The 13,602-nt window shown below is 41.1% G+C and overlaps 1 long non-coding RNA gene across 1 annotated transcript; it reads right to left on the minus strand.

The window, feature by feature from the left end:
• Positions 1 to 1,939: 1,939 nt before the first annotated feature.
• On the minus strand, positions 1,940 to 13,267 carry LOC145451178 (uncharacterized). The gene is made up of 4 exons (XR_013918703.1): positions 13,119 to 13,267; positions 7,058 to 7,174; positions 2,323 to 2,446; positions 1,940 to 2,261 (listed from the first exon to the last, which is right to left on the minus strand). It is a non-coding gene; the product is annotated as an uncharacterized LOC145451178 (long non-coding RNA).
• Between the last annotated feature and the right edge of the window lie 335 nt (positions 13,268 to 13,602).

The following is a 13,602-nucleotide window of genomic DNA, read 5'->3' on the forward strand; positions in this document are numbered from 1 at the left end:
TATTTTGGGGAGATACAGGACCAGACCACGAATAGAATATATTTATATTCTCGCAATCACTACCGCGGTAGCTTTCGATTGAGACCCGTTTTATCAAATTTAGGCTAATGCAGGACAAGCCGGTCAAAAATGACCGTCAAATTGCCTTTGACCAAATGGAAAGTGTGACGTACACCAATTGCACTGAGCCGTAAGATTGTTTTGTGTCCACACCATATAGGACACCATGGTTTGTTGCGTGCGTGGTTCTACCAAGTCACGGCATTCCGAGTCAGAAAATTCCTTCTCTGATTGTAACGTTTTAAGTGACGAGTGGGCTACGAGAAATTCTACAGACGGTCGCGCTCAAGTCCAAATCACAATTTCCAGTCACGAATCATCAACAGGTCATGTTTTACCATATTAAACAGGTAATGTCACGTATTATAGTTGATCTTCCACTGAGTGGTAAGTATTAGTGAAGTTTGATGAGTAGTTCCAGGCTTCTGGAGTAGTTTTAGAGCGAATTTTAAGTTCTCAAAAATTAGTAGTAAAATATTGTCGAATACTTTGAAATCCAAAATGCCGTCGTGGGCCGCACAAAATGGTCTAGCGGGCCGCATGCGGCCCGCGGGCCGCGTGTTTGAGACCTCTGATGTAGACTGTCCCGTATATAATTTTGAACAAATGCGTCTACTCCCTACCAGAAACCATTGAATTCCCCACCAGTGGGGAATTCCCCACCGTTTAGGAACCACTGTTGTAGAGTGTGAGCAGGGTGGGTACGACCCTGATTGGCATTGGGACGCAACAATGCTGTCTGGCGAAACGAGAGAGTAGCTCAATATAAAAGTGTCAGGCAGCATTGTTGCGTCCCAATGCCAATCTCCACAACAATGAAAAATTCGAGGCTGATTGTGGGAGTTCCAGGGCCACGAGCGGAATAAAATTTATATTTTCGTAATCGGTGCAGAGTCAGCTTTCGATTGATACCTGTTTTACCAAATTTAATGCTCGGCAAGCCGGTCAAAAATGACCGTCAAATTGCCTGTAGCCAAATGGAAATTGTGACGTGATCAATTTCACTGAGCCGTGAGATTTGCTTGTGTCGACACCATATAGGACACTATGGTATCATTTTCTGTTGTTTTTGCGGCGGCATATCTGATATCAGACGAGTGCAACGAAAGCAGTGGTGACAAATAGCAATGTCGGCAGAATTCGTCAGATGTGTTGAACTGGCCATTACGATTCGCAAATTTATTCATCTTCAAGTCATATAAAATATCCTGAGTCATTGACTTGGGTCGAGTCATGCGTAATGACTCGAGTACAAGTCGAGTCAATCCAAATATTGACTCGAGTTGAGTCGAGTCATTTTCCCATTTCAAGAAAATGACTCGAGTCAAGTCGAGTCACAAAAAAATCGTGACTCGAGTCATTACAACCCTGCGACTCACCACCACGAGTTTTCCATACGAGTCACCGCCACGTGGGGGTCTGAAAGTACGAATCACCACCACGAGTTTTCAATAAGAATAACCGCCGATATCACCGGAACGAACGTCTTATCATAGGATATACTCGTTGGTGACATTCCATCTGATCGAGGTCACCATTATTTGGCTTAATGATGGATTGCACTATCACAGGCGAGTCTTGACTCGTCTCTGCCTCACCTCTTTTTCCGCCCTTTTTTTGAACAATGAATATTCAAAAGGCGTAATTTTGGAGATATAACGAATCGAAAAACCAGGATCCGTATCCAAATCATTCTGAAATGTTTTTTCTGATAGCCTCTTCGCCACGGGCCTACCATCTTTCTGCCTCGATACAAGTTGCATGCTTTGTATCACATTCATATGACTCACTGGAAAGCATGACATCGCATTACAAAATATACAATTTTACAAGTACATCCCCGAATTTTGGCGCATTGAGGCAGCGTTTATACGTACGATCAGATGTGGTGAAAGTGTATTCAATGAATTGAAGCAAATCACGATCAGGGAATATTGTTGTCGAAGTAGGAAGTGTTATCTCAGTAGTGACGAAAATAGTGTCAAAATCCAACTTTACGGCTACAAGGCTAGATATCTTGGCATCTGGCTTACTTCGACGCTGTTTAGGTAGGCTATGTATGTACCTTTCGTCCTTTCCGCTACACAATATGTATTCAACTGTACTTCAAAATAAAGCCCAAAACTTATTGATGGAAAATGATCTCTTCTGTAACTTTTTTCTGGAATGGACCTTCATGAATCCTCGTATCGGCATTTCTCCTTAGCAATGAGGTTTAAATCAAAACTATGCTCTGTACAAGAGAGTCCAGGTATATCTTACTAGCAATATCCGCATGATTTCGCGCAGAACTTCTCCATGAACGTAGAACTGAGGTCGTCCTGCGAATCTACGCAGTAGCCATTGGTAATCAATTGAGAGCAGGATGCTAATTCGTCTTTGCAGGCTGTTTGAATGGAATTTTATTGTGTAATGTTCAATTTACATACACATCAGCCCCCTCTAATGTGCTTAAGAACACATACTGGGTTACAATATTAAATAAACGGGATAAGTTTAAATAAACTGACTGCAAAATCTTGTCGATTTGTGCTTGTTAAATTCTGTTATAAAATTCCAACCACTCGCAGCAAACCTACATAGGATACCGTTCGACAGAAAGGCGGGGAGATAAAGCACGCAATCTACAACATTGAATTCTGATATTGTGACGTCATTTCTGGAATTTCATCACAGAGGGCCGCATTTATTTGCTGACATTCGTTCGCCTCGTTATTTCGAGCTTTGCTATACGCATATGGTGCATAACAGAGTTGCAGTAGTTGTAAATATAAATGTGATTATTTTTAATCAATTAAATTTATCACCCTTTGTAATTGTAATTATAGGGAAGAAATTTACAAAGTCAAAAGTCAAAGTTTGAAGAAATGCTAGGCGTACAACTCGCGGGAAAGGCGTTTGTCGCGCGACAGGATTTTAACGACAATATCCGTCCCTATACACAACCAAACACACAGCCACATAGTCCTGGACCGGATCGTGACCACATCTGGTCTATAAGCAAAGCTTTGCCAATGTGACGACATATCGACAGACACTGTGCTCATAACTCATTTTGAATTACACTAGTGGGCGCTAAATATTGTCCGGAATTTGGGTCACAGAAATATGGTAACCCTAGCGGAAATGTCATATGTCTTACCTAGGGTTAGTTCGGATATCAATAATTTTCACTATCCGGATAACGGATATATCCGGATATTTGGAATTTATCTAACCGGTTGAACGGATGATAACTGCTAAGTTAGGCAATCAATTTCACGAGGTCTGCATTAGGGATAGTGTGAACGCGAGGTTCACGTTCGCGTTCTGTGTGTGAACCTCTGAAATTTAGTGGTTCGCGTTCACAACAGAACCTTGGTAGGTTCTGCACTGTGAACCTTTTTGGTAAATAGTAATTTGGACTTCACTATAAGATCTTTGGTTAAAATATATTGCATTTCAACTGCGGGTAACTCTATGCATGGCGCTGGCAGCATAAAAAATCAACACTAAACGAGCATGCACCTTGACAACATTAAAAGCTTTACTTGCTTTTTTGTTGCAAAAATTTCTCGAAATATCCAGCTTTCCATTTGTGAATATTTAGTGACTCTCTGCTGTGAGCTTGACCCGCAACCACACAACATCACGAGCGATATACGTAGTCAGCGAATGATGCTTATTCAACCAATCAATGACATTGATATCGTTTTCTGATGTAAAAAATCGAGCGGGCGTACTGGGTCAATCTTGACTTCATATCCTTACTGTATCATTTAAACCAAATCCGTGCGATTAAGGTGCTGGCTACTGCTATATAACTTGTTGTTTATGGTATCGGTAGCGAGTATAGAAACCCGTTTTACACTCTGCTCAATATCAATGTAGCAATACTCAGACTCCGAACATATTGTCCGGTCTGTCAAAGACCGTTAAGGCGTAAGCTTATATTCCCTGGTAAGTCCTCGTCGAAATTGTTGGCAAAGCGACGGAATGTATTGATTTTATGGGATTATTATATGCCTTCATAACCGCGGTTGATACATTTAGCGACGTTTAAAACGCCAATATGTACTTCAGCAATGTGACATTATGTGGCCCGAGTCTTCGCTAGGTATCATAGGCTATCACTTCATTGAAAGATAGGGTTGGAATTAGGAATATGACGTCACGAGGTTCACGTTCGTGTTCACATAGAACCTTTCAAAAAGGTTCGCGTTCTCACGAACCCGAACCTTTCAGAGGTTCACACCATCCCTAGTCTGCATGAAAAACTGATCGCAAAATCATTACTGTTAATATAGACTAGACCTATACGTACACGCGCAGTACGAGCGAATACGAGAAAAACCACGCAAATTTAGTGTTCACTGCTTCTGCAACGCCATCCTTATAAAGCCCAATGCATGAATTGTGACATCCTGTAGCCGGGACCGGAATTTTCTAACAGAGAGTCCACATGCATTGAATGCTTATTCAACTTCCACAGAAGTGGGCTGAATAGTAAGCAGCGCTTCGTAGAGAGTCTAAAGGTTGGCAGGTCGTTTCCGGGAAACTTCAACTTTATATTCCTTTTGACCATTCTTCTGTTTAGGTTTGGAGTACTAGTAGGACGAGTAGCTGATACTGGAATTGATGCCGACATGATACCTCGCTCTTATTCCTCTGTGACAAATTCACGTGATCAGGCACGCAGCCAGCCGAAAATTAAGGGGGGAGGGTGTTTGAAATGATATGAGGGGTTTCTATTTTTTTCGAATCAAGTATCAGCGGAAATCAATTACACTTGCACGCACGCACATGTTTGAACATTCGATGTCATTCAGTTCCGCGATGTCACTCTCACAATCGCTAATCAGAATACACTTAACGGCATATCGTCACCAAGCCATCGAGGGACAGGAGCCAACGCATGCTAGACCCGAGACGCGGTGGTTAGGCCAGCGATGATATCTTTCATAGGTCTATTGCAGATGCGATTGTGTAGGTCAGCGATAATATCGTGAGCATCAACCCAATTCAGATGCGATTGTGAAGGCCAGCGACGGAATAGTGTGCACACTGCATAGGCCCTATTGTAGATGCGATTCTTCAATCCAGCGAAACTATAGGCTAGTTGAAGACGCGATAAATCAGGCTACAGACGATAGCCGAGCGCGCGGCAATCAATGACCTAGTTTAGCGATCTTCTCAGCAGGAGATCGCGTCGCGTTACATTGTGCAGACGCATCTCGCTAATTGGCAACACGCTTCTCGCTAATCGGACGCGCGCAACATCGAATACTAGGCTTACCATATTTTGGAGTTCTAAAAAGAGGACACTTTTTCAGAAATTTGAGACTTGCAAAACCGGAGAAGAATTCTCAAAAATCGGTGAATTTTTCCCACTTTGTGATCGGTTGACTAAAAACAAAAAAGGTCAACTTTCAGAGCTCAAAATACCGTTTTTCTCTCCACATTGCTAGGTGGTTGACTAAAAAAAAGGTCAACTTTTTGCTGAGAGCTCAAACCACCGTTTTTCACTCCACATTGCTAGGGTGGTTGACTAAAAAAGAAAATGTCATCTTTTCGTTGAGAGCTCAAATCACCGTTTTTCACCCCAAAATACCCGCCGGAGCATCACTTCTGTGCTAATTTACGGCATATATCACTCGCATTTTGCTCTAAATGTGACCTAAATTTTCAAAAAAGAGGACAAAATCTCAAAAAAGAGGAATAAAGGGCGTCCTCCGAGGACACTTTCAAAAAAGTCAAAAAAGAGGACAAATCCTCTTAAAAGAGGACGTATGGTCATTGGTTATGGTCACCCTACTGAATACGACTTATTGAAGCTTACTAAAAAGTGTAAAACGCATTAGCAACGATACTCTTTTATCCGGTTAACCGGCAGAATTATATCCGAATATCAGATATTAAAAATACCTGTGGTTAACCGGTTAACGGTTATCCGGATAATCCAACCCTAGTCTTACCGTGCCCTTGGACCGAAATTTACTGATGACAAATGCGATAGACAATAAAGTTATACCTTGACGATTACAGACTATAATTACATTCTCAAAAAGTCACTTCATATGTTTTTTTACTATTTTGCTTACAAACCATATTTATATTCAAGTAGCAAACTTGTATACGGGCCTACATCTGCTCAAGCGGCAGTAATAATTTTTCCGCGATGAAGTAGCCTATGTTCAAATACGGTCGGGTCCAGGGTTGCATGGAAAACAAAAATCAATTTAAAACAAACATGTTTAAAACAAGGCCCATGTTTAAAACACGTTTTATTCAGGCCATGACGTCACGAATATTCAATTGTGGCGTCACAGTGGATTGAGATTGATAATTGAAAATATAGGGTATTTATAGCTTCTTTGACGAAATATCTCTATTATTGGTGTTGAACGTCGGCTATATCGGGCGGTAGTTGTCCATAGGCTCATACAACATGTTTTTGGGAAGTCTTTATACAATTATGGCATAATTTTACAACCTAAAAATAACACAATTTGGTTTTTCTTAAAAAAGGCCTTTGTTTAAAACACTGTTTAAAACATGTTTTGAACAAAATGTTTTAAAACACTGTATGTTTTAAATGCAACTCTAGTCGGGTCTGTTTGTTTGTTTTGTGGTATTCATGGTGTTTGTCGGCTACTATGGACATTTACACCGGGCAGATATTCTTAATTTCTATTCCGTAACTGCCGACTTGTAGCACGGCCCACTTCTAGACTTTTTGTAAGAGACCGCTTACGCGAATGAGATGGCGAGAAGGAGCCTATAGATAAACCCTCAAAATTTTGGTGGAAATTCTGAAGTTGACCTCTGTCGGACTCGAAATCCGCAACCCATTGGCGTTGCAGCTGTGGAATATGCCATTACGCTATCTCGCCACCTCATGGTCGGGTCACCCTAGCATAGACTGCTGATTATGCGACGGTTTTGGACGCCGAGGACGAGGAAACTGCACAATTAGCAGCACGAAACGTCACGGTACCAAGTTATATAATACTGGCACCTGCTTCCAGAACGTCGATAGGCATTGCAAATCCGTCATCTTCCGGCAGCCAGGCTTCCACGATAGCGAATGAAGCGACGAATATACTTAAAATCAGCGTGTTAAAGATTTTCTGACCTGAATGCGATGGAAAAAAGTGTCTCAGACCAAAGCCACCCCGTCAGTGAGCGCTATATAATGCTGTAAGGCTGCGTTCGGTGTCCGACTATTGGGATTTATATAATATACGTGCGATGCGAACGTAAAGTTGAAACAGGAACGAACATTGGGGAGTTTTGGCACATAAGAAGTTGGTGCTGGGGCACATTTGGACAATTAGGCTGGGGCACACTGGTCCGTTGACATCCAAAGGAGGATTTTACAAAATATATGAAAATCAACTGAAGAGTGCGCAAGAGCAAGACCGTCACCAACAATCCTTCAAAATCATCCCTTTAAATGTCACGCAATAAATAGAGTACGAACCGGCAGCGATCTTCATACAAGATTCATTGCGATTCCTAACTTCGGGATGTAATCTAAAACTGGTTTTGGACACCTGCTGATCCATTAGTTTCTTCAGCAGGTCTCAGTTTCTTGCTAACTGATGCAGTGTTGAATTATTTATACTATGCCCCATATCACCCTACCGCCAGTCCTGTTGTGCCTCGCCTTGGGACACAAAAGTACGTTTTTCAATGGAATGTGCTTTCGTTTTTTCTTCGTATTTTACAATATGCGTTTTATGTTCGTCCATCGTTTTAATAAGTTCGTTGATATTTGTGGATTCAAAATATATTTACGACTAAAATGTGTTTTTACCACTTGCGCCCCACCTAAAAATTTCCTACTTGATCGCATCGAGAACGTGCAACAGCGATGCAATTAGGGTTGCATTTAAAACAAAAATCAATTTAAAACAAACATGTTGGAAACAAGGCCCTAATTTAAAACGTGTCTTTTATTTTTTTTTCTAAGTCATGACGTCACGATTATTCAATTGTGACCTCATAGTGGATTGGCATTGACAATTGAAAAAAATAGGGTAAAAATAGCTCCTTTGACGAAATATATGTACTATTGCTGCTGAACCGACTATTTTGAGTGTTTCAACCGTACAATATCGATATACGTCGGCTACGTCGGGTGGTGATTGTCCGTAGGCTCATACAACATGTTTTTGTAAAGTATTTACACAATTATGGCATAATTTTACAACTCATTATGGTTCGAATATGCGGTGGTTCTTTGATAAAAAGCGCTGCTGCTGCCTAAAGCGTTTCACACCTTGGACTTCAATTTGATACGAAATCATATTTAGAGCGCAGTGCTTCAATAAGGGATGGCCGTTTTCTTAGTTACCATTATCAGAATATTGGGCTGAATATGGTTATGACGTAGATGGTGCCTTTTGTAGTATTCAACTTCCGAAATCTTGAACTCGGTGTAAGTGTACCGCTAACTAGGGATCGTGTGAACGTGAGGTTCACGTTCGCGTTCTGTGTGTGAACCTCGGAAATTTCAAGGTTCACGTTCACAAACGAACCTTGGTAGGTTCTGCACCGTGAACCTTTTTCAAGTATTACAATTTTCACGTCATTATAACACCTTTGTTTGAAACTTATTGCATTGGGCCCCTCTATGCATGGCACTGGCAGCATAAAAAATCAACACTAAACAAGCATGCCCCTTGAAAATCTCAAAAATTTTACCTGCTTCGTTGCAAAAGTTTGCTCGAAATATCCAACATGCTGTTTGTGAATATTTATATGGACTTTTTGCTGTGAGCTTGACCCGCAATCACACAACATCAAGAGCGAAATACGCTACATAGGTAGTCAGCGAATGATGCTTATTCAACCAATCAACGAAATTGATATCGGTGTGATGTAAAAAATCTAGCAAGCGTACGGGATCCATCTCGATTTCATATGTTTATTGTATCATAAATATCATATCCATGCGATTGGGGTAGTTGGCGATTGCTGTATAACTTGCAAATAGGGTAACACCCGTTTTACACTCTGCTCAATAACAACGTATAGCGACACTCAAACGCCGAATACATTGCCCGGTTTTACCTCTAGACCGTAAAGGCGTAAGCTAATATTCCCTTGCAAGTACTCGTCGAAATTGTTGGCAAAGCAACGGAAGATATTGATTTCGTGGGATTATTATATCATTCGATTGCTTCAATTGATACATTTGGTGACGTTTGAAAAGTCGGTATGTACTTCAGCATTATGACATTATGTGGCACGATGAGTCTTTGCTACATATCGCATACATTAATATATATCACTTCACTGAAATATAGGGTTGGATTTAGCAATATGACGTCACGTGACGTCAAGAAGTTCACGTTCGCGTTCACACAGAACCTTTGAAAAAGGTTCGCGTTCACACGAACCTGAACCTTTCTGAGGTTCACACCATCCCTACCGCTAACTATACTTTCCCCTTTAGAGGATGCCACGAGGTCAAAATGGTGGGGAACCCCTGGTCTAGAATTAGGACTGAACACAATGATTGGACTTCTCAAATCCGAAACGAGTATTATTTCTAATATTTGTTATATTCTCTGCATTACTTTTCATTCAGTGTGCATGCCTCTTATTTACTTCGCCTAGGCTAAGGTGGGTGTCTGATCTTAATGGCTACTCCAAGTTGTTTCGACACCTTCCTATCTTTTCATTGTATCCCAGTCTTGTGATGTTTTGAAACGATGAAAATATTAATAAACCTGATTGATTGATTGATAATGATTCGGCGAGTGGTGGGAGGTGATATTTTTCGACTGCTGAAATCATGCACTCCTTATCACCAAGGCATGATATGGTATGGTATGGAAATATGGTATGATATGGAACGGAATTACGGTATGGAATATTAAAAAGCACAGGTATGGTATGGCATGGAATTTTTTTCCATATAATCCATATTTTGGCAATTTTGCCAGAACCATGACAATGATCCAACTTTCGATTTGTCAACGCGACTGCATAACTCAGAAAATAGTTCATTGACAACTCTATGTTCACATCTCAAAGTGGGACTCAGACTCACCCACCCCTGTCGACATCTAGACCAGTGGTTCCCAACCTTTTTCGACTCATTGCCCCCTTTTGAAGCTCCATACTGATCATCGCCCGCCAAATATTGGCTACCGAAAAATGGGTATACAAACGGGGATCAACGGCGAGCTGACTAATAACAAAAAGGTTAGCTTTTCGGCTCGACCTCGAAATTAAACTTTTACAGCAAAATTTTCGTGAAAGTCATTTCTCCAACTTGACTCCAATCAGGACCGTAACAGCACTTCGTGAGCCCCCTCCCCAACATTGGTCTTGGGCCCCATATGGTGATAAACCAAACCCCAGAACCCTCTCAGCCAGTGGGCTTTTTGTCGCTACATATCAGCTATACCCGATTTCATGTACTGTTTGGTGAGTCACCGCATTTCGCCTAAACGCGCGAAGAGCGACAAATTTATATAATTCATGCTGTGAATCGGTCAATATGGTCGGGAATTGCATATATATTGCTATCAATTTTTTAACCTCTCTCTGCCCACGTAATCAGATTTACCGGTAGAGCTGAGTGTGGTGTGCTGGAAAAGGTAGGACCCCTAAATCATAATTAAACATCTTGGGAAGGACCCGTTGTTATATTGACTTCGTTGCATGATGCTTTTTCGTGGCCTCCTATATCTGCTATGTCAAAATATACGGCAATCGCTAAAACGTACCAATCTAAAAGACGCACATGATTTCAAATTTGGTATTTCTTAACTGGCAAATAATTTTTCTCTGCGGGATGGCATTTGTCCGGTAGGGTTCATATCGCCAGGACAGGAACATTCGACGCCGGTCATTGAGGCGCCTATGGCCAATTAAACATATATATGTATATATCGCAGTTTTCGGACAGCACCAGGGCATTCCTTTTCGGTCAATAAGGTCTTTTCGCTGCTGATCGTTCTGGCATACTTCTCGTCGTATGTTGCAAGGCCTATAACTTCATATGTCTTGGTGCGTTGTGGCGCAGTAATTGCCGACGCCAAACTGTCCATTTCCACAAATCATGCGGATTTTTGCTGGGAGAAGAGTACCCCAAAATCAAGATATATGACAATAGTAAATCGCGCACAGCGCGAACATTTTTTGAAAAAGTAACATGAATTTCCAAACGGTCCTGACTCCATATAGCCGTTTTAAGGCGCCATCGCCCCCTATCGCCCGCTTCATTGTTTTCGCCCCCTATCGCCCCCTTCGTCCGTTTTCGCCCCCCTATCGCCCCCTTCGTTATTTTCGCCCATGTTGGGAACCACTGATCTAGACGAAGACAAAAAAGTTGTGCAACTCTGATATGAAGCAAAATAATATTATCGAAAATTATTAATATCAATTTGAAGAGCTTCTTGGAGGTACAGAACTTCAATAAACAATTGAATCCGAATATCTCCAGCGGACACTTGTCAATTCTCTGCTATAGTTGCTGACAATTACCCCTGCCAAGGGTCAGCCGAAAATATTCGTGTTCATTTCAATATGGATGTACCATTCAATAATATCAATTCGTTGGACTTAGAAGCCATTCCCCGCGCTTTGGTCGAATGATCACCACACAGCATCTATTTGACATAAGCATCATTGGAATTCAAAATATATATATAGCTGTCTCGCAGCAGCGTCACGCGATGCCGGGTGCCGGCCTCCAACACGAAGTGTAACTTCAATAAATCTGATTATCGCTGATGAATGAATGGAGAGCCTGATGTTGGCTAATGAGGCTAATGGATATAAGACCCACACAATGGCGATATTCTGAGATATATTCTAATCGGAAAATACTCTTGTTTTATCTAATTTTGTAAATGATATCTCCATATTACTGCTAGTAGCGCGTTGCCACACTAGTTTTATATGTCATGATCTTTTGTTGATATTCCAAAATTAACTCGTATATATTTTACGTTCCGTCTTCGATTATTAGTCGATCTACATCGTTCAAATATGACATGATGGTGCATCGGGCTGTTTAAATGGATAATTTCATCCAAAATAATCGGCATATAAACGTCGAAAATTCCCACGCAGCAAAAATAGAATGTTGGGCCACTGGGAAAGGATGGAAAAAATATCAAATATGGTACGGAAGAAGGTTTCTATGGTATGGAAAGTTGTAAGTACGGTATGGAACGATTGAGACAGGCGTGGAGTATGGAAATGTCTCATTCCATCCCATGCCATACGATGATCTGCTTATTAGCCTACTAACAGGAAACATATAAACGAGAGCTATATATAGTTTCGATACTATTTTCCACTGTGGAAGTCTTGAAACTTGGATTTGTCGTACCGCAGCATATGAAACATGATACTGTACCTAGCGACGCACGTTATAGTGGAAATGACGTATTTACGAAGCCATGATCAACCCACAGCATATAATCACAAACTGCAGTGAAATATAGGTAAGGTCGTAAAAATCCGAAAATATCTTTAATGTGATGTAGAACAGGCATATTGCATCCTTTTGGTCGCATAAAATGTCCAAATTTCAACCTTCCACATTAAGCATACTGATTAATATCATAATGGGTGAAAGTCGAACTCGAACTCGACTCGACGCCTAATACTCGATTCAGAATCGAAGCACTCATGTACTCGATTTCGCCCGGTCCTATCTAGAACAAAGCACCCCAATGGCCTCCTGTGACCACAAGCGATACTAGGAATATACCGTCCATTCATAAGTGCGAATATAGTTTGATTTATTGCTGTAAAAAAACGCATTTTTTCAATCTAATTTGAAGGTTGAAATCCCGTGACACTAAATCGCGCGAAACCCGAAGAAAATTATCAAGTTGAAACGTTAACTCTTCTCTCTTCATGAGCGAAATAATAAAGCATGTTATCGTCATACTATAGTAGGCCTACAGTGAATTGGTCGGTGGAGAGCTTACAGTTCCATTTTCATATAGAATACTCCTTGCAGGCTTGCTGTTTTCAGTATTCATGGCGTTCGACTACGTAGGTCGTTTTACACTAATTATTACGACGAAATCTACGTTCCGTACCTGGTTTCATCTTTGTCGCGATATCGTCTGCTCGTCTAAGACAATAAGAGGTAAGACTGCTGTCATCTGGGCCGATTACTTGTATGAAATTTCCTACGCGGAAAAAAGATATAACCTACCGTTATCATTTTTAACGAATTACCTCCGGGAGGAAGGTATGAACTTATTACCCGAATTTGCCGTTCATGGTGATCATAATTGGATTCTACTTACGTCTCAGACTTTTAATACTATAATACTTAGCAAGCTTCATTCCACGATAATCTTATCACGAGAATAGTCATGAACGCCTGGGGCTAGTACAATTCTGATAACTTGACGGCTATAATAAGTTGTTTTTCGTTTCGTGATAATCTCATCACGAAAATAGTCAGGGACGCCTGCATGGGGCCAGTATAAATCTGATAAATTAACGGCTATAATAAGTTGTTTACAGTTTCTGCCTAGTCGACCACGAATTTCATTTACGCCTAGGGGCAAGGCA

Source organism: Botryllus schlosseri, chromosome 11 (genome assembly GCF_051294905.1).
Source record: "Botryllus schlosseri isolate E-star chromosome 11, Bs_hap1, whole genome shotgun sequence".
Taxonomy (NCBI): domain Eukaryota; kingdom Metazoa; phylum Chordata; class Ascidiacea; order Stolidobranchia; family Styelidae; genus Botryllus; species Botryllus schlosseri.